Raw genomic sequence first — 20,608 nt, 5'->3', positions numbered from 1 at the left:
TTGATCTCTGAGTCTGATATTTACCAGATTCACCCTAGTATATACAATATATCTCCTATAATAGTATATACAGTATAGTTCCTCTAATAGTATATATAGTATATCCCCTCTAATAGTATATACAGTATATCCCATCTAATAGTATATACAGTATATCCCCTCTAATAGTATATACAGTATATCTCCTCTAATAGTATATACAGTATATCCCCTCTAATAGTATATACAGTATATCTCCTCTAATAGTATATACAGTATATCTCCTCTTAGCCCTTGTACACATGGTCGGAGAATCCGTCGGAATGTGTCCTATCGGACCGTGTTGTCGGATAATCCGACTGTGTGTGGTATGCATCGGACTGATTCCGCCGGACCCAATTTTCCAACTTGTTGGAAATATTTCCCGACCAACTGGTTCGATCGGACATACTCCGATCATGTGTAGAGAATTTTGATCGGACCAAGTGCCACGCATGCTCAGATCAAATTCCTACATCAAAGCTATTGGCTACTAGCCTGAACGTAGTCCCATCGTAACGAAATTACGTCATAACGTTCTGAATGATCGGATTTTTCAACAACTTAGTCCGATCGTGTGTATGCAACAGTTTCGGACAAGATCCGACGGACAAAATCCGACGGATTTGGTTGTCGAAATCTCCGACCGTGTGTACAGGGGCTAATAGTATATACAGTATATCTCCTCTAATAGTATATGTTGTATATCTCCTCTGTCTCTTATTCTCAGAGTGGATTAGATATTTTTCCCCCTAACCATATAGTTGGTTATTTATATTTACCACTGAATAGAGATACTTAAGAATAAATTGCCTTTTTTTTAAAACTTTACATATTAACTAAATTATACACCACACATTTTTTATTTTATTAACCGATTATTCAAATAATAATAATAATCGTAAGTTGCAGCCCTAATATATATATATATACACACACACACCACACATATATATATATATATATATAAAATCTTTTTTGTTGTATCGCTTGCTGCCTACCAGTTTTTAGAAAGTAAACCTTTAGGAGCAGAGCCCTCATAATCCTCTTGTCCTGTAACTCCCTTTATTTTATAATGCACTGTGCGAACCCCATATAATAATAATAATAATAATATGACTATCTAATGTAATATAACCTAAGGTAAGATTAAAGCCTTGTACACAAGGTCAGATTTTTGGAAGAAAGTTTTTTGTTGGATGCTAGTCTCAAATCGAAAGTGAAGAAGGTACTAACCATCAGAAAATTTTCGGACGACAGAATTTAACGTAAGAAGTGACGTAATGTCTTGAATTGTTTTGTATGCGTTCTTTCATTTCTGAGCATGCCTAGTCTTGTTGGCGGAAAATCCGACCGTTTGTGTGCTCTATTGGACAATCGTTGTTGGATTTTCCTGCAGACAAATGTTGGATGGCAGGTTTTAACATTTTCCGTGGACAAATGTCTGTTGTTGGATTTTCCGAGCGTGTGTACACAAGTCCGTCGCACAAAAGTCAAAAGTACAAACACGCATGCTCGGAAGCAAGGATGAGCCAGAAGCAGTCGGTCTTGTAAACCAGCGTTCGTAATGGAGAATTAACATTTGTGACGCGGCAAATTATGAAATCTCCAAATGCAGCGTAGAATTCTCTTCTTCTTATGGGATAATAATGAAGCTGCTTTGCTGGTGATACTGATGGAGTTATTGCAAACAAATTTTCAAAGGCTTTTGAAAATGATCATGACCACCAATGTAAAGCTGGATACACACTACACAACTTTTGTTCCTAAATTTCCTTTAGATTTACCTTCAACTATGTAGTGCAAGGGCCTGCCTGATTGCGTACAAATTGAACGTGTTGAGGTTTGACCTCATATCATATGGTTTTGGTAAATCTAAAGGAAACAAATCTAAAGAAAACTGTTTAGTGTGTTAACAGCTTATGTGGCATATTTCAGCCTCTATGAACTGGTTTGAGTAGGGGTTCTCTGAGACCTAAAAAGTTTTAAAGATTCCTCTGGGGTAAAAATTTTGCAAAAGATTGCTTTAAATTAAGGGGTCTCCAAACTTTCTAAACAAAGGGCCAGTTTACTATCCTTCAGACCTTAACCACTTAAGGACCGCCTCACACCAATGTACGTCGGCAGAATGGCACGGCTGGGCACAGACACGTACAGGTACGTTGCCCTTTAAGAGCTCAGCTGTGGGTCGCACGCGCACTCCTGGCGGCGCACTCGTGACCCAGTCCTAAGCACCATGACTGTAGCCACGGGACCTGCGGACCCGATCGCCACTGGTGTCCCGCTATCGGGTCACAGAACTAAAGAACGAGGAGAGGTAAGTGTAAACAAACCTCTCCTCGTGCTTCCTAGTGTGGCTGTCACTGATCGCCTGTTCCCTGTTATAGGGAAAGACGATCAGTGATGTCACATGCCAAGCCACGCCCCCAACAGTAAAAAAAAAACCACACACTCTCACACTTAACTCTTACACTGCCCCCTAGTGGTTAACCCCTTTACTGCCAGTGACATTTTTACAGTAATCAGTGCATTTTTAATCACACTGATCGCTGTATTAATGCCAATGGTCCCAAAAATGTGTTAAAATTGTCCGTCGTGTCCGCCATAATGTCGCAGTCACAATAAAAATCGCTTATCGCCGCCATTACTAATAAAAAATATATATATATTAATAAAAATGCCATAAAACTATCCCCTATTTTGTAGACGCTATAACTTTTGCGCAAACCAATCAATACACACTTATTGCAAATTTTTTTACCAAAAATATGTAGAAGAATACATATCGGCCTAAACTGAGAAAAAAAAATATTTTCTATATATTTTTTGGGGATATTTATTATAGCAAAAAGTAAAAAATATTGCATTTTTTTAAAAATTGTCGCTCTATTTTTGTTTATACCGCAAAAAATAAAAACCGCAGATGTGATCAAATACCACCAAAAGAAAGCTCTATTTGTGGGAAAAAAGGACGTCAATTTTGTTTGGGAGCCACGTTGCACGACCGCACAATTGTCAGTTAAAGGGACGCAGTGCCGAATCGCAAAAAGGGGCTTGGTCCTTTGGCTGGAAAATGGTCCGGGGCTTAATTGGTTGAGGGAGCCCGGGCTGTGGCCAGCATGAATGTCATTTTTTCTGGTATCATATCAGTGAGAGTAAATAGTGTCCCATCTTTGGTATTAGGCATGGGCATCCGCAGACCTTTTTCGGGGGGGGGGGGCATCATTTTAAGGTCACCCATGCTCCGTCCCTTTGACAATGTCATGAAGAGGAGGGGCTTAGTCATTATCCCATAGAGCGCAGGCATGTGTCCATCATATGCAACCTCGCTGTGCAGATCAAACGTGGCCTGTACAGTATGGAGGGTGTACAGTATATGTATATATGGGGGGTGGATGGCATTAGTATATACAGGAAGGAAGGTGGGTGTATATAGCTGTATGCAGGACAGATGATGTATATCTGCAGTCAGTGATGATGGAGGAAGGTCTCTATATATACACACAGGAAGGAAGGTGGGTATATACAGCTACCTGTATATAGAGACTTTCCTCCATCATCACTGACTGCAGTTATACAACATCTGTCCAGATGATGTTTATCTGCAGCCAGTGATGATGGAGGAATACAGGAAGGAAGATGGGTGTATATAGCTGTATACAGGACTTCAAGTGTGTTAGTCTATGAGGCTGTAGATAGGCTTTTAAGTAAACTGTGGCCAAATATACCCATAGGGCAGTGGTAGCTGGTGCTGTCAGTCCATCAGTCAAACCCCCCCCCATTCGGTTGGTCGATCAGCAAATCCCACACATACCCCATCTAGGTTGTAGGGCTTCGTCTCCTCCTCTATGTCTCCTGCTTGGCGGCTTCCACTGTGTCTCCGTCTCCTCAGCGGCCAATACGATTGCTTTTCCTTTCAGCCAATCGGGTGTCAGGACCCGCTTCCTAATTGGCTGGGAGGAGATTTAGGAAGACAATAGGGAATAATAATTAACTATTGTCACACAACTGGGTGGGCTCAGGGCACAGGGTTCTTTGCCCCGAGCCCACCCTTTTTTTTGGAATCATATGCTTCCGAAAAAAAAAAATCCCCCATTGAAATCTATGCGTCCGGCACTCTGCAAGTAGATTAGGGGCTGGGCGCCCAAATTAGGGCGCCCCTGCACCCTGTATGGACGGGCCGCCACTGACATGGCAAATGCTGCATGACATTGTACAGTCAACACCTTAGAGAAGCATGATTGTAGGCAGGGCCATGCCACCCATGAGGCTAATTGAGGTGGCCACCTCAGCCAGCATTAATGGAGACAAAGTGCAAGGGAAGGGCACCAGTGAGATCAGAAGAGTGTCCATCCTGGACATGCCAACCTCAGTGCACATTCATCCCCTGTGTATGTTTCAGCCCCCTAAACCACCAGTGATGCTGTCCTGCCTGGCTGCATACATCCTATCAACTATTGATGCTGGGTGTCCCAGCCACCAGAGTCCTAGCAACCAGTGCACCAGTATACACAAAAAAAAGATAAAAAAAAGGAAAAGTAGTTTTCTGCCAGAAAAGACACATCTTCTACCAAAAAACTCTACCCCTGAGCATTTTATTTTTACTTTAGTGCTAACTTAAAACAAGCATGTTGTTAACATTCTACTTGATATTGCATTTCAAAGAAAATAGTAAATTTCTCTTCTGCCACCCGCATTGCCAGAAGCTTCTCTGATGATGAAAAATAGCCAGGTGAAGCCTATCCTGCCCAGATGCAAGTGTCCTAGCAACCAATGACGCTGGGCAGCCCAGCTGCTAGAGTCCTAGCAGCCAAGGGTGGAAGGAGGAGCATGGCCATGACTGTAAGTGAGTATGATTCCTTATGCATGATCTTGGGGAAAAGAAGCAGACAAGTGCACATTTCTTCCTACATTGATCAGATCAAAATCTAAACTGTTATATAAAGTATCTTTTTTTTTCATATAAATAGCAGTACTCCTTTAAATCTGAGGCAACATTAAGCTAACTAAAAAAGCTGGATGGCTAAGATTTCTTTTTCAAAGTTACTACCAGTAATAACTGAATAAACTCATCAGCTAATAGATTTTATTTGGAGTCCACGCAAACATTTGGAAGCTGTTATGACATGAAAGTAAGCTCTCTGCTGGGATTATTTCTTCATTTGGGCTCAGAGTTCTGCAAAATTCCTTGTCTGGGCAGAAACAAAAATGTATTTAGTATGGTGCTTCACAATCCCATTAACTGCTGTATTATTTTACCTTGAGTATTCTGTCTGGGTTTGAAAAGTGTTGTGTTTCACGGTCTCTCTTAATTTCAGACAGCAGAGAAACAAAATCTTTGGATGCAAATCCACTATTAGTCCTTGAATGATACTGACACTAATATTGAGATATAATATTGACTGGGGCAGTTACATAATACAGTGATTAGGTTGTTGTATGTTTTTTCTTGAAGAAGTTCTCCCGAAAAAGGGTTAAACTCTTTCCACCTACGGATGGGGCTGTTCAGTGATTTACATCTACTTGAAGTGTAAGTGTAAAGTGTAATACACGCAATCGGAATTCTCGTCGGAAAAAGCTATGATGGTTTTTCCAACGGAATTCTGCTAGAATTGGCTTGCATACACATGGTCACACAAAAGTTTGCTGTACTTTCGACCGTCAAGAACGCGGTGATGTACAACACTATGATGAGCCAAGAAAATTAAGTTCAATGCTTGTGAGCATGCGTCTAATTGTTTCCGAGCATGCGTAGGAATTTTGCACGTTGGAATTGCTACAGATGATTGGAATTTCCGACTGAAACTTTTTCCGTCGGAAAAATTGAGACTATGCTCTCACTCTTTTGCTGGCGGAAATTCGGCCAGCAAAATTCCAATGAAGCATACACATGGTCACATTTTCCGACGTAAACCTCTCATCGGTCTTTTGCTGGCCGAATTTCCGATCGTGTGTGCACGGCATAAGATTTTTCAAACCCCTGTTATGCAATTCTATATCCAATAAATAATACATACAATGGTTCCCCCTGTTGTAAATGGTGAAGGCCCTCCGATTACAGAATTAGGCTGTTAGGGGGCCTGAACATCATAATAATGCACCTCCTAGTGGCTACTCGGGCCACTCCTTTTCCTGAGCTCAGGTATAGAAGACTACTTATGCGCAGTTTAAATGGCCTGGAGCAGCCACCAGGGACACATTATTGTGATGCTCATCCTGTAGGGGTATTCTCCGTATATGTTCTACATGTCACGGAATAAAATGATTATAACCTTTGTATTGTATTGCATGTTCGTTGTTAATGCATACTTTATATCTTATTTAAAATAAAAAATTGCATTGTAGATTTTGTATATATACCACCTTTCTCTAATAAATATTGTACTCACGATTACTACAAGAGTAGCCTTTTCCCTTTAAAGTCCTACACGAGGAATAAATTCCCTATACACTTTTCCTGAGCTCAAGTATAGAAGAAGACTGCACTTATGCACAGTTTAAATGCCACGGAGCAGCCACCAGGGGCACATTGTTGTGATGCTCATCCTGTCCTGCAAATGGTTGGATTGAGGAAAATTGAGAGGCCAGTGAATTTTCTGGAGAAGCCCCCCCAACAGCTGCATTTGTAATGGAAGGACCTTCACCATTTACAACTGGAGGATAGTAGTTTGCATAGTGGATTTTTGAAAAATCTTCCTTAAGGTGAACTTACACTTTAAAGCTTTCAAACCAACAAATTCACCAAAGCCAAGCCTCTTCAGGACAATCGATTATGAAAATATTGACTTCATCTAGGAAATTGTCACTTTGCCAGACTTCTTTCATGCCCCATGTCTCACCAGAGGTTAGTTTGTTGGACCATCATATTGGGTCAATAATGGGGGTGCATGGGAGGGCAGAACAATTGTTGAGTTTGCAGATGAAGTTGAACTGTATATAACTAAGGCGTTTCTACTCCTTGGAGCTCCATGGAGGTGTAGGCAAACTTTGACCCCCCCAGCTGTGGTAATACTACAAATCCCATCTTACCTCTTGATTCTTGAAGTCGTGATTGTGGCTGTCAGAGTCTTGCAGTGCCTCATGGGCCTCAGCAGCTTGGGGACCAAAATTGTCTAAACTTGCTCTAGAGCAAAGTTGCTGGAATTCTTTGCTAGTGGATAGTATCTGTGATTTTAGAGAGTTTACATAAGTCCAGAAAAGTCAAAGGCTATCTAAACAACCAGTCAATCTCAGAGGAGCTGTTTTCCACTATGGGTTCAGAATGATGCACAGCAGCTTTGGTGTGCCTGCGCAAGTTAATGAGCCACTTACTTGAACATCACTCCCTTAGTGGGTAGAGTTAAACTTTTATTTCCCATAGAACCATTTTATGACAATAATGCTGTATTAATCACTATTTCAAGATATAAATGTACATTTGCTTGGAAAGGTTAGGTGATTCATTAACACTGAATTCTTAATTGACAGTTGAAATACATATGAAACTGTCTTACTTGGCAAATTATGTTTTCTTTTGTTCATCTAGTTTCAAGCACTCCTTCCAAGCATGAAAGTCAAGTTCCTCACCACTTGTTTTTTCAGTGCAATTAAGCGGTTCAGCTTTGGTCAAGGATCTGCACCAGCTTGTGGTTAGACAACGAAGAAGCAATAGCTTACTGATGAGGTAATCTTTCTACTCTCTTCTGTTGTGAGCAAGCTGCCAGTGTTAGACTGCTACAATGCAAATGCAGTAGGACGCTGATTGCCTTAAAATAAATACATATTTTTTAAAAAGTTCAGCACAACTGTACTTTTCTCCTTATTTCAGATGTGTACTTCAGAATTAAAAAACAAACAAAAAAAACCAATAAAATAAATACAGTGTGATTCATAAAGAAGTATACCGTTTCAATGCGCTATAAAACAAGAACAATGTAATGCCGCGTACACACGGTTGGAATTCCGGCCAGAAAAAGACAGATGAGAGCTTTTCATCGGAAAATGCGACCACGTGTATGCTCCATCAGAGTTTAGCTGTCCCAATTTCCGCCAGCCAAAAATTGATAGCATGTTCTCAATTTTCCCGACAGAAAAACTTTCTATCGGTAATTCTGATCGTGTGTATGCAATTCCGACATGCCAAAAATCACGCATGCTCAGATTCAACTACGATACAGAAGCTATTGGCTACTGGCTATTGAACTTCCTTTTTCTAGTCACGTCGTACGTGTTGTACGTTATAAATGATCGGAATTTGATGTGACCGTGTGTAGGCAAGACAGCTTGAGCCAAATTCCATCGGAAATTCCGTCGGGAAAACCATCAGAGCTTCTTCCGACGAGAATTCCGATCGTGTGTACGCGGCATAAGATATTTTATGTTATCTGTAACAAAATTGTAGGGGAATGTTCCAAGGCTTTTGGAGACAGTCACAGATGTTTTATGTGCGCACCCATAGTCATGCAACACACATCGAACCAGTAATCCATTTCCGCCCAAACGCTAGTAAGATATCTGAATCAAGTGCAGTGATAGTGGCTGTGATACGCTGTTTCAGCTCTGCTAGATCAACAGGAAGGGGAGTGGGGAATACCTTGTTCTTTATGTACTCCCACAGGAAAAAGTCACAAGGTGTTAAGTTAGGATCTGGGTGGCCATTGGGTCAGTGGCATGTTGTAGTCCACGGCTTTTCCAATCCATCAGTGAGGTAGATTTTCATCAAGGTAATTTGGCACATCGGCTGACCAGTGGGGCAGTGCATTATCCAACTGGAGAATAAAGCTAACTAAAGTCATGTGAGGGCGATGGATGTTGCCTGGGATCTCTATGGCTCCGGGTAAATGCACAGACCTTGCTACTCTCCAAGGGTTGGGGGAAACCCAATAGGAACTTTGTGGAGAGAACGAAAAGAGGGCGCACCAACCTTGCGCATTACCCAAGTGTTTATTGGTAGAAAATATATTGTATACTCACAAAAAAGTAATTCCTAAAAGCACTTCAAAGTCCACAATGGACAAAAACCAACAAGGTCACCAGGACCGTGTCCAGCACGTGGATAATAAATCTGGATAATAAAACTGTTGTCCTGCAACCAAAGACGTAACATATAGATTTTTTGGTTGGAGGTTATTTTCCGAATTGTGATCGAAAATACCAATGCACAACATTTATAGATTCTGTTTTGCTCAATTCGAGAACACAAAATGCCTTCTACACTGCAGACACTGCCATTTGGTCTGACTAGTCACTTCCCTCACTAGTGGGACACAAACTTTGAGTACATCTACCTAGCGATTTGCAGTTGTGGTCCGTGTCTTCAACTGGTACTGTAGTACTCCATATTCCCATCGCACACGTTCCTGGAAAAGCTCTCAAGGGTTTGGGTGCTGCAGCAACAACCAGCTGGGAACTGGTTCAGAAGTCACAAGGACTGTTGCTCTTTTATAGGATCTGGAAACTGTATACTTCTTTATGAATCACCATGTATATATTTAACACAATTTTAAGTGTCCATATGTGTATCACTTTAACCCTTTCCCGACCGGCGCACGCCGATGTACATCGGCAGAATGGCACGGGTAGGCATATTGGCGTACAGGTACGTCTATTTTTAAATGCTTGCGTACTGGTCGGGATCCCCGTGAGTCCAGTCGCGGGTCCCGCAGCCTTGATCGCTGTGTGAATACCCACGATTGTCTCACGGGGCGGCTGAACGGGGAGATGCCATTGTAAACAGCATCTCCCTGTTCTGCCTAGCAACAAGTGACGCTGATCTCTGCTCCATGTGATTGGAACAGAGATCAGTGTTCACTAACACAAAGCCCAGCCCCCCACAGTTAGTAACACGTCCCTAGGAACACTTAACCCCAACACTGACACCCCTTGGTTAACCCCTTCACTGCCAGTGTCATTTACACAGGAATCAATGCATTTGTATAGCATTGATTGCTGTATAAATGACAATGGTCCCAAAAATGTGTCAAAAATGTCCGATGTGTCTGCCACAATGTTGCAGTCACAATAAAATTGGCTGATCGCCGCCATTACTAGTAAAAAAAAAATTATTAATAAAAATGCCATAAAACTATCCCCTATTTTGTAAACGCTATAATTTTTGCGAAAAACCAATCAATAATCTCTTATTGCGATTTTTTTTACCAAAAATATGTAGAAGAATACGTATCGGCCGAAACTGAGGGAAAAATGTTTTTTTATATATTTTTGGGGGATATTTATTATAACAAAAAGTAAAATATTATGCATTTTTTTCAAAAATGTCGCTCTATTTTTGTTTATAGCGCAAAAAATAAAATCCGCAGGGGTGATCAAATACCACCAAAAGAAAGCTCTATTTGTGGGAAAAATGTGACCACCTATTGTGCTCTACCACCTGTCACACCAAATGCTCACCTGGTGTCTTGACCTACAAACAATAGGTCACTTTTCGCTTTCCCCTCTAATTGGGTTATTAAGCCTTTATTATGGATTTTCCCAGATTCGTCAACTGACCCATTAATCTTAATGTACTCCAGTGCAGGGCTCCAGGCAAAAGAGTGGCCTCTCTCATGTCATATATAGCACAAAATACTATAACACAAGGTCATCATCATGCAAAATATCTTAATACACTCTCTTTTTATTAAAAATATCAGAAAACCACTCACAATAAACATGCACTTTAAACTAGTGTAGTAAAATTGCATTAATATAATGTAATTGCCCCTTTGGGATTCCATCTATTGGCATTATCTTTGCAGATACAGCTTTTTGTGTGAACATCCTGGTAAGTGTGTGATGTCACTGGCCCAGACCGATGCGTTTCGTCAAGGGGTGGTGTAACACAAAAGGGGCTCACATAAGAGAAGGTTTTTTTTTGCACCGTCAGCACAGATAAATTGGACTTTATTTAAAGTGAAACACATATGGATACTTAAAATTGTGTTAAATATGTACTGGTATTTATTTTAATAATTTATTTAATTTAAGAATTATTTAATATATATATTTGGCATTACGTGTGGGAACACATAACAGTGTTTGTTCACGTTTCTTATTATTTCTAAAGTTGGTTGAGGGTGTATCTGACAGTTTGGTAGTGCAGGTTTTTCACATGAATATTATTGATTGCCTTATAGTGCTGCCCATTCCTCTCACAGCCTGAGTCTGCAGTGAAGAGGAACTATGCAAAATACACTTTTTTTATGTATAGCCATCCAGATTAAATTGTTTTTTATTTTATATGTCCTTCTCTAAAGTCCTGCTTTAAAGATTTTACAGTTTAGATTTTGTACTGCAAGAGGACCCCTTGTAGTGGAAGATGGTTTACGGATCTGAATACTTTGGTGTGAAAATCTTGTTGATGGAACCCTAAAGCAAAACCCTTAATTGACTGTACAGTATGCAATTTGAAAGTACAACAAGAGGTTCTGACTGGATATAAATTAAACTACCTGACTGTATACAAATTTTAATGTTAGGTCCTCATACTACATATGTGTTGGTAAATTTAATGGGGATTGTGAAATTAGATTGTATCGTGTGGGCCAGTCTAGGCCAGGGTCTTAGTGGCTTGTCCACAGGTCTAGACTTCTTGAAGCATAGGGTGCTATAATACAAAATTCAGTAAAAAAATCTTTACATTTACTGATTCCAGTAACATCTTCTTGTATTTTACATTTATTCAAAAGCAGTGCTGACAAGTGTTATCCTTTAAATAAGAGAATGGCTGACCTGCTCGTGAAAGGCCATGTTTCACGCAGTTTAACGATTAAAATGTCAAAATGTTGATTCCTGATTTCACTTGTGTTATTCTAACACGGCCAAGTATAATCTGCTACAGATTGTAAAGACATATAAGTTTGGCTCAGACTCATCACAACCATTAAAAACATACAGCAGATAACATTCTGTTCCATAAATCAAGGTTAAAAATGGCTCCTTGGATGAGTTTAACAGATAAATAAGTGACCCGTCGGGTGTAAAGAGGAAGAGAGGAAAGACAGAAACCCCCTAATCAATGCGCCCGGTCCCTAATGCAGGGTGCCGGATGCATGGATTTCAATGGGGTTTTTTATTTTTTTTTAAGCACATGATTAGAGCCTGAAGAAAGGCTGGGCTCAGGGTGCAGAGCACTGCGTCCCGAGCCCACCCAGTTGAGTGACAATAGCGAGTTAATAATCGCTAATTGCTTCCTACTTCTCCTCCCAGTCAATCAAGAAGCGGGTCTGAGATCCGATTGGTCAGGGAGTCTTAGGAGGAGAAGCAACGGCCCCAGCTCTTCCCTCGGCAAGCTGGAGCGAGGAGCAGCATCGAACATCTAAGGTAAGGCCACTGATCACCACTGTCCATCTCCCACGATGGGGGGGCAGGTTTGTTTGCCGCCCCCCCCCCAAAATATTGGGCACCAGCCACCACTGACAGAGACAGACAATGGCCAGTTTTAAAATGTTATCAGCTGCACAAACTGTTAATAATAAAAATAATAATAATAACCATTAGGGCTTTTTTTCTCAGAAAATAGGTGCAGGAACTCAACCACGACTCCACAACACCCCCTTCCCCCCCTCCCCCATGCACACCCTACAAACCACATCAAATAGTGGGTGTGGTTGAATTTCACTTTCAACAGTGGGAGGGTATTAAAGGGGCATTAAATACCAGGAGTGCATTACGTACAGAGTGCAGAGTTCAGGGGTGTGCTATGTGCAAAGTTTGGGGGTGCGCTACATACATAGTGCAGAATTCATGGGTGCGCTACGTGAAGAGTCCAGAAGTGTGCTATGTACATAGTGCAGAGTTTGAAGGGGGGGGGGGGGGACTACACACAGAGTGCAGAGTTCAGCCTTCTTCCACAGCTGCTTACCTCTGCATCACCCATCCACATTTTACTTTCATCCCTCTTCAGCTCCGACCTCTGCATACAACCCCCCCTCCACTGCCCCCATCTCCCCCCCGCTACCCCCATCTCCCCCTCCTTAAAATCGTCACCATATTCAACATCTTACTTTTTTTGCTGTATTAAGCTAAAGCACCCAGCTGACTCTTGTACCTTCCCGCACACTGTAGGTGGCTCCTTCTTTCTCACTTGCAGGAAGATCTTCCAGTGGGGGTGTCGGCATCTGCAATGCACCCCAGGCACCTGCATCTCCCTTGTCCCCATCCTGCACTTGGTGAGAGCCACTCAGGATTTCAGAACTGTTGGAGCCACTGAGAGACAAGCTATCACTTGTAAACAGTAGGAAGGACCCTAACATCCCCGATTCGGTTCACACGGGAACATGGGAATAGGCAAAATGTTCACACGAACATGCAAACCCTATTAAAGTCTATAAGACACTAGCATGAAAAATCAAAAGTGCTCATTTTAAAGGCTTATATGCAAGTTTTTGCCATAAAAAGTATATGGGGGCCCAGGTACTTCCCTAGGGGTCATGCATCAATGCAAAAAAAAGTTTTTAAAACCACATTTTTTTCAGGAGCAGTGATTTTAATAATGCTTAAAGTTGCATAGTTACATATTAAGAAATATTTGAATTAGAATGTGTTTTCACAGGGTAATGCTGTGGATGCACAGGGTAATAATGTGCCAACGTCCCGATATTACATATGAGAAAAAGGAAGGCTAATTAATTGGACTTTTAAAGTTACGGAGGTAACTGGTCTAAAAATAGTTACATTTATTTAGTCAAATGTATAAAAAACACAATTGCATATAGAAAATCAGTAGAATTGGTATTAATACACCCTTATACAACAAGTCTGACACCATAAAGTAGTAATAACAATGCAAAACTGTATCCACAAACAAAAGCAAAAAATCGAGGTACAATCTCCAGATAGAAGTGTGGATATTATAGGAAGATTGGGTTAGATGTGTGAGTCTGGGCGTAAATGATTCAATCATTAGCTCGACATGTTGCGCGTTGAACAACGCTTCCTCAAGAGCATTTGACTCTAATAGAATATACATTAAAAAGTCACATAAATTACCAGATCATAGATATGCAAATACATCACACTTTAATTAATACAGTTTGCATAGATATATGAAGAGATGCCCCACCCCACCCCCCAAAAAGAAAGGGTGCTCCAAATGGATATTGGCAGTGGGTGAGCCACTCCACTCAATCACCCCCCCCCCCCCCCCGCCCCCAAATGGAAACCCAGCAATGACCAGAAGCAAAATCGACTGGTTGGGACACACATATATGTAGATGTAAAAAAAAAAAAAAAAGAAACCAAACAACATATATAGTGATCATAAACATTTGGATATGGTAACCAAGATAAATAAAAATAAAAAAATAAAAAGGTAGATAAATAATGAAATAAGATGAAGCAAAAATAATTAATTGTAGTGAAAGTTTTTGCTTACCAAATTCTTTTAAGTAGCAGGAATATATAATGCTGTGTTGCTGGTAAGCAATAACATGCACTTTCATGCATCCAATGGTAAGTACCGTTGCCAAGCATAGACTCTTAGGGGGTAGTCAGATGTAACACTTGTTAGCAGCATGTATATATTAAAACAGTCTGTTTGTATAACAAGTATGGGACTTAAAATTCACATGGGCTGGCATCTGAAATAGAACACAAGCAGGATAGCCCACAAAAGCTTAGTTAAATTTACAAAAAATAGAATAAAAGAGCTAAAATAATAGTGAGCTGCAGCACAAAAGATGGTTACCTCCAAAAGTGTTACGAGGCCAGAATGTGTGGCATTGGCATGGATCCCAGTGCATCACTGCACTGCTACTACGGCAGAGGAATAGTGGTAAATGATACCTATATATGTCCCGAGCCGGAAATGCGTCACTCGGGGAGGAGCTATGCACACCGGCCCGGCCGATGGCTACAGCGCATGTACCAGAAAGTGCCGAGAGCACGGCGCAGAGCAGCCAATACACCAGCAGCAGAGGCGGGGACAGGGAAGACCAGGAAGTCACCCCCATTCCCACATGTGCGGCGGCGCAATGCAGCCAACCTAGAACCAAGAAAATGCCTCAATGTCAGCAGGCAGACCATCTAGGGGGGGAAAAAAGAGGAGGGGGGAGAGGCAGACCACGTAAGCGGCCAGATTCAAGGCAAAGGGTCGGGGATATGATATTAAAACAGAACAAAACAAAAAGAAAAAATAATAAATCATAGCAATAACCATATGCTAGATAAAATAAAACAAATAACAAAACGTACAAGTGCAGATACCCATCCATCTAGTTGATGTTAAATTATTTTGTAAAATATATAGCATTCACAGTAAAAAAGGAAAAATATTTTTTTCCAAGGTTAGTTATTATTAAAGTTATAGTAATATGGGATTTGAGTTTAGAATGGACTAGGCTAGAGATATAATAGAGAGTCACCAGTAAAGTTATCCTACATAGGGGATAATTACCGATGGCATTACAAGAGATCATTATTGGCAAAGTTGAACAGGAGAAATTTGCCATATAAGTATATAGCGAGATAAGGAATTACAGGAAGGGTTTATAAGATTGGGTCTCGTTTAAACATGGCATTCGAGTAGCAGTCAATCGCTCTATCTATTGAGTCTCTTTTTGCAAGATAAATTTGTCCCATTCCCCTCCTCTTGGGCTTTTTGGGACAACGGCCAGAACAGCAAAAGAGACAGAGTAGGTACCAAACCGATGGTAAAGGTCAAGATGTCAGCTAATGGGAGTGAGCATCTTCCCATTACCCAAATAATATACATGATCGTTGATTCTCTGTCTAAGCTGTCTGGCTGTCTTCCCCACGTAAAAGGCTCCACATTTACATGTCATTAGATAAATCAGTCCTTGTGTATGACATGTAGCAGTAAATTTAGGGCAATAAATTACACCATTAGGGAGCAGCAATCTAGAGCTGCGGGAAACCCATGGGCAGAATGCACAGCCACCACAGGGTGAAGTACCCAGAGGTAGCTTATATGGACGATTTTCGTGTGCAGTGTAATGACTACTAACAAGTTTATCTCTAAATGAGCTGGCATGCCTAAAGATGATCCCTGGATGTTGCCCTATACATTTATTAAGGATTGGGTCTTATTCCAAGAGATGCCAGTGGCCCCCCATTATCAACATAATGTCCTTGTGGTGCGAGGAAAATTTAGTAATAAGTTTCACAGTAGATTGTGTGGGTAAGCTCTTGATTTTAAATAATTTTTCCAGAGCTTTATTGTAGGCCTTCCACAGCAGTGATTTGCTGTAACTTCTTGCCAGGAGGCGTGATTGCAATAACCTTGCTTGCTCCTGAAAATCTGAGAGATGAGTGTAATTTCGACTAAGCCTAATATACTGAGCATATGGTATGCTCCGAATGAGTGCCGGTGGGTGTGCACTAGAAGCGCGTAACAGGGTATTGCCGGCTGTTGTTTTACAAAAAGGTTGGTTGCCAATGTATTATCTTGGACTAGGCTAGAGATATAATAGAGAGTCACCAGTATAGATATCCTACATAGGGGATAATTACCGATGGCATTACAATAGATCATTATTGGCAAAGTTGAACAGGAGAAATTTGCCATATAAGTATATAGCGAAATATGGAATTACAGAAAGGGTTTATAAGATCCTCATTTTCATACTACTTTATGGTGTCAGACTTGTTGTATAAGGGTGTATTAATACCAATTCTACTGATTTTCTATATGTAATTGTGTTTTTTATACATTTGACTAAATAAATGTAACTATTTTTAGACCAGTTACCTCTGCCTTTAAAAGTCCAATTAATTAGTCTTCCTTTTTCTCATACATAGTTATATAGTTAGTCAGGTTGAAAAAAGACACAAGTTCAACCATAAAAAATAAATTAATTAATTAATTAATTAAAATAAAACATAAATAAATAAAATAAAAAATAACACACAATCCCATATATCCAATCTTATACCCACAGTTTATCCAGAGGAAGGTGAACCCCCCCCCCCCCCTGAAAAGCAGGATCCAATTTGCTACAGCAGGGGAAAAAAATCTCTTCCTGATTCATGAGAGTCAATCGAATTTCCCATGGATCAACTTTACCTATAAATATTAGTGCCCAGGTATATTATGTACATTTAGGAAAGAATCCAGGCCTTACTTAAAGCAATCTACTGAGCTGGCCAGAACCACTTCTGGAGAGAGTCTATTCCACATTTTCACAGCTCTTACTGTGAAGAAACCTTTCCATATTTGGAGAGTAAACCTCTTTCCATCTGAACGTAAAGGGTGCCTCCTTGTCCTCAGTGTTGACCGTAAATTGAATAACTCAACACCAAGTTCTCTATATGGACCCCTTATATATTTATACATGGTGATCATATGCCCCCTTAATCTCCTCTTCTCAAGATTGAATAAATTCAGTTCCTCTAATCTTTCCTCATAGCTGAGCTCCTCCATGCCTCGTATCAGTTTGTTTGCTCTTCTCTGCACTTTCTCCAGTTCACAGATATCCTTTTTAAGAACTGGTCAGGGCCATCTTTAAGGCAGGGCAAAAGGGGCCGCTGCCCTGGGCCCTGTCATTGTTGTGGTGCCCAAAGCAGCTGCTTCATATTTGCCAAGTACCCCAGTTTAAATTCCCTTGTCCCTTGAAGTTTTATTCCTGTGCTGTGTCCTGTGCTGTGGCTCAGTGTGAAGTACTGGTACTAATGCTGCCCAGCTCTGCCCTATTGTTATGTACAGATGACTCAACCGCAGACCTTGTGTTTACATGTAAATAACCGGCATTCATATGTAAATAGCGGCGGCATTACTAAGTAAATAGCTGCGGCCGGCGGCATTGATATGCAAATAAAGGCGGCATTCATATATATATATCATGCTCCCCTGCAGTGATAAGATGATGTGCTATAACCTCTAGCAACCAATCAGTGAGCAGTATTACTGTACACTAATCTCCAGCAACCAATTAACAAGCAGAAATCATTTGCTGTAACCTCCAGCAACTAGCCAGTGAGCCGTAATGTGTGCTGTAACCTCTAGCAACCAGTCAGTAAGCAGTAACGATATGCTGTAACCTCTAGCAACCAATCGTAATTGCTGCATGATCTGATACAGTAATTGATTTTAAGTCTAGCTGCTATTTATTGTATGTCTCAGAGCAGGTGGAGAGTGAAATTACATGGCAGGAGAGCTCAAGAAATTTTTTGCCCAGGGTTCAATCAATATTAACCACTTCAATACCGGGCACTTAAACACCTTCCTGCCCAGACCAATTTTGAGCTTTCAGTGCTGTCGCACTTTGAATGACAATTGCGCGGTCATGCTACACTGTACCTAAATGAAATTTTTATCATTTTTTTCCCACAAATAGAGCTTTCTTTTGGTGGTATTTGATCACCTCTACAATTTTTATTTTTTGCGCTGCAAATAAAAAAATACCAAAAATTTTGAAAAAAAATATGTTTTTTTTTGTTTCAGTTTCAAAACTTAGTAAATAAGTATGTTTTCTCCTTCACTGATGGGCACTGATGGGGCTACACTGATGGGCACTGATAAGGCGGCACTGATGGGCACCAATGATGTGGCACCAATGAAGTCTCACTGATGAGGTGGCATTGATGGACACTGATATGTGGCACTGATAGGTGGCACTGATGGGCACTGATAGGCGGCACTGATGGGTGGCACTGATGGGCGACATGGATGGGCACTGATAGGTGGCACAAATTGGCACTGATAGCTGGCACGGATTGGCATGGATGGGCGGCACAGATGGGCATGGATGGGCGGCACAGATGGGCATGGATAGGCAGCACAGATGGGCATGGATAGGCGGCACAGGTGGGCATGGGTGGGCACTGATAGGTGGCACGGATGGGCACTGATAGGCGGCACAGGTGGGCACTGATAGGCGGCACAGGTGGGCACTCATAGACAGCATTGTATTGTTATACTGTACTAATGGATGCCAATCAGTGCCAAACAATAATGCATGCCAATCAGTGATGCCCATTGTGGACACTGATTGGCATCCATTATGGGCACTGATTGGCATCCATTGTGGCACTGACTGGCATCCCTGGTGGTCTAGGGAGGATTACCTTTTTCTGGGCATCCCTGGTGGTCTGGTGGCGTCCCTGGTGGTCCAGTGTGGGCATCCTCGGGGGGGGCTGTGCTGATCGATCAGCACAGACCCCCCCCCCCTGTCAGAGGAGCAGCCGATCGGCTCTCCTCTACTCGCGTCTGACAGACGTGAGTGTGGAAAAGCCGATCACCGGCTCTTCCTGTTTGCACTGTGATCAGCCATGATTGGACACGGCTGATCACGTCGTAAAGAGTCTCCATCTGAGACTCTTTACCGAGATCGTAGTTGCCGGGTGTCAGACTGACACCCCGCAACAACGATCGCCGCGATGCGCGCCCCCGGGGGCGCGCAGAGGCTCATAATCCTGATCATGTCATATGACGTCCGATCAGGATTATGCAACCACTTTGCCACCGTCAATTGCCTATAGGGCGGGCGGCAAGTGGGCAAAGATGGCCCTGACCTTAAATAGTGTGGGGCATGGACTTAGCCCCCTGAGCCATGATTGGCTAAAGGCACCCTTCCACGGCAGAGCACGCTGTAATTGGCCAAAGCATGCATGTCAACTGCGATCTTGCAGTGCATTATGGGGCACTCCATGGCACTCTAATTTGCCGCGAAGGCCCCATATGTTCCTTTGTTCTGCAAACAAAAGAAAATCTGATGTAGGACCATCCCTAGTAAACACAGAAGCCGGACTTCTGTGTTTATAAGAGATAGTGGTGAGCAGGGAGCAGAGGGCCTGAGGCAGAGGCAGTGGAATTGAGTTCCACCAAGTTCCAGCTGAAAAAGTCCTAATAATAATAATTTATTCAGGATATATATAGTGCCAACAATTTACACTCTTTGCTAAATGAAGGAAGACAGTGTAAGCCCTTGTACACACGGTCGGAGATTCCGACAACCAAATCCGTCGGAGTAATTCCGACGGATTAATTCTGGAAGAGGTCCGGAAGTGATGTTGCATACACACGGTCAAAGTCGTCGGAAAATCCGATTGTACATAACGTGATGACGTTATTTCGTTACGACGGAACTACGTTCAGGCTATATAGCCAATAGCTTTGGTCTAGGAATTTGATCTGAGCATGCGTGGCACTTTGTCCATCGGAGTAGGCTACACATGATTGGAGTATGTCCAATTGGAGCATTTTGTCTGAAAATTTTACCGGCAAGTTGGAAAAGTTGGTCCGTCGGATATTCAGACGGAAACAGTCCGATGGAGACCACACACAGTCGGAATATCCGACAAAACGGTTTTGAAAGGACACATTCCGACGGAATCTCTGACCGTGTGTACAAGGTATAAGGATTATAAGGAATATAAGCATTGTGATGTGATGGAGGGCTATCATGTACAGACGGCACACTGATCCTGTAATGGGCGGAACTGTGATGCATAGGGGGATCTCTAAGGTGATGGGGGACTGACTTTTAAAAAAATTTTCGTGGGGGTCTGGACCTCCTCTTTAAAATGATGCATTGTTTTGAAGGGTGCCACGAGAAAAGGTTGAGAAATGCTGCAATAAATCTAACCTATCCCTTGTACACATATCCCAATGGAAAACTTTTTTTCAATTTCCAGACTAAACCTTTTCCCTGAT

At 41.7% G+C, this 20,608-nt stretch overlaps 1 protein-coding gene across 1 annotated transcript in view; it reads left to right on the top strand.

The window, feature by feature from the left end:
• SOCS5 (suppressor of cytokine signaling 5) overlaps nt 1–20,608 on the top strand; it is a 297,792-nt gene that overhangs the window by 193,402 nt on the left and 83,782 nt on the right. The window contains exon 3 of the mRNA XM_077485640.1: nt 7,544–7,681. The gene's annotated coding sequence lies outside the window, so the exon portion shown is untranslated. The remainder of the gene's footprint in view (nt 1–7,543; nt 7,682–20,608) is intronic.

Source organism: Lithobates pipiens, unplaced genomic scaffold (assembly GCF_037356315.1).
Source record: "Lithobates pipiens isolate NorthernLeopardFrog02 unplaced genomic scaffold, aLitPip1_a1.2 Scaffold_18, whole genome shotgun sequence".
Classification (NCBI taxonomy): domain Eukaryota; kingdom Metazoa; phylum Chordata; class Amphibia; order Anura; family Ranidae; genus Lithobates; species Lithobates pipiens.
The sequence above is the reverse complement of the archived record's forward strand: the minus strand, read 5'-3'. Positions and strand labels throughout refer to the sequence as shown.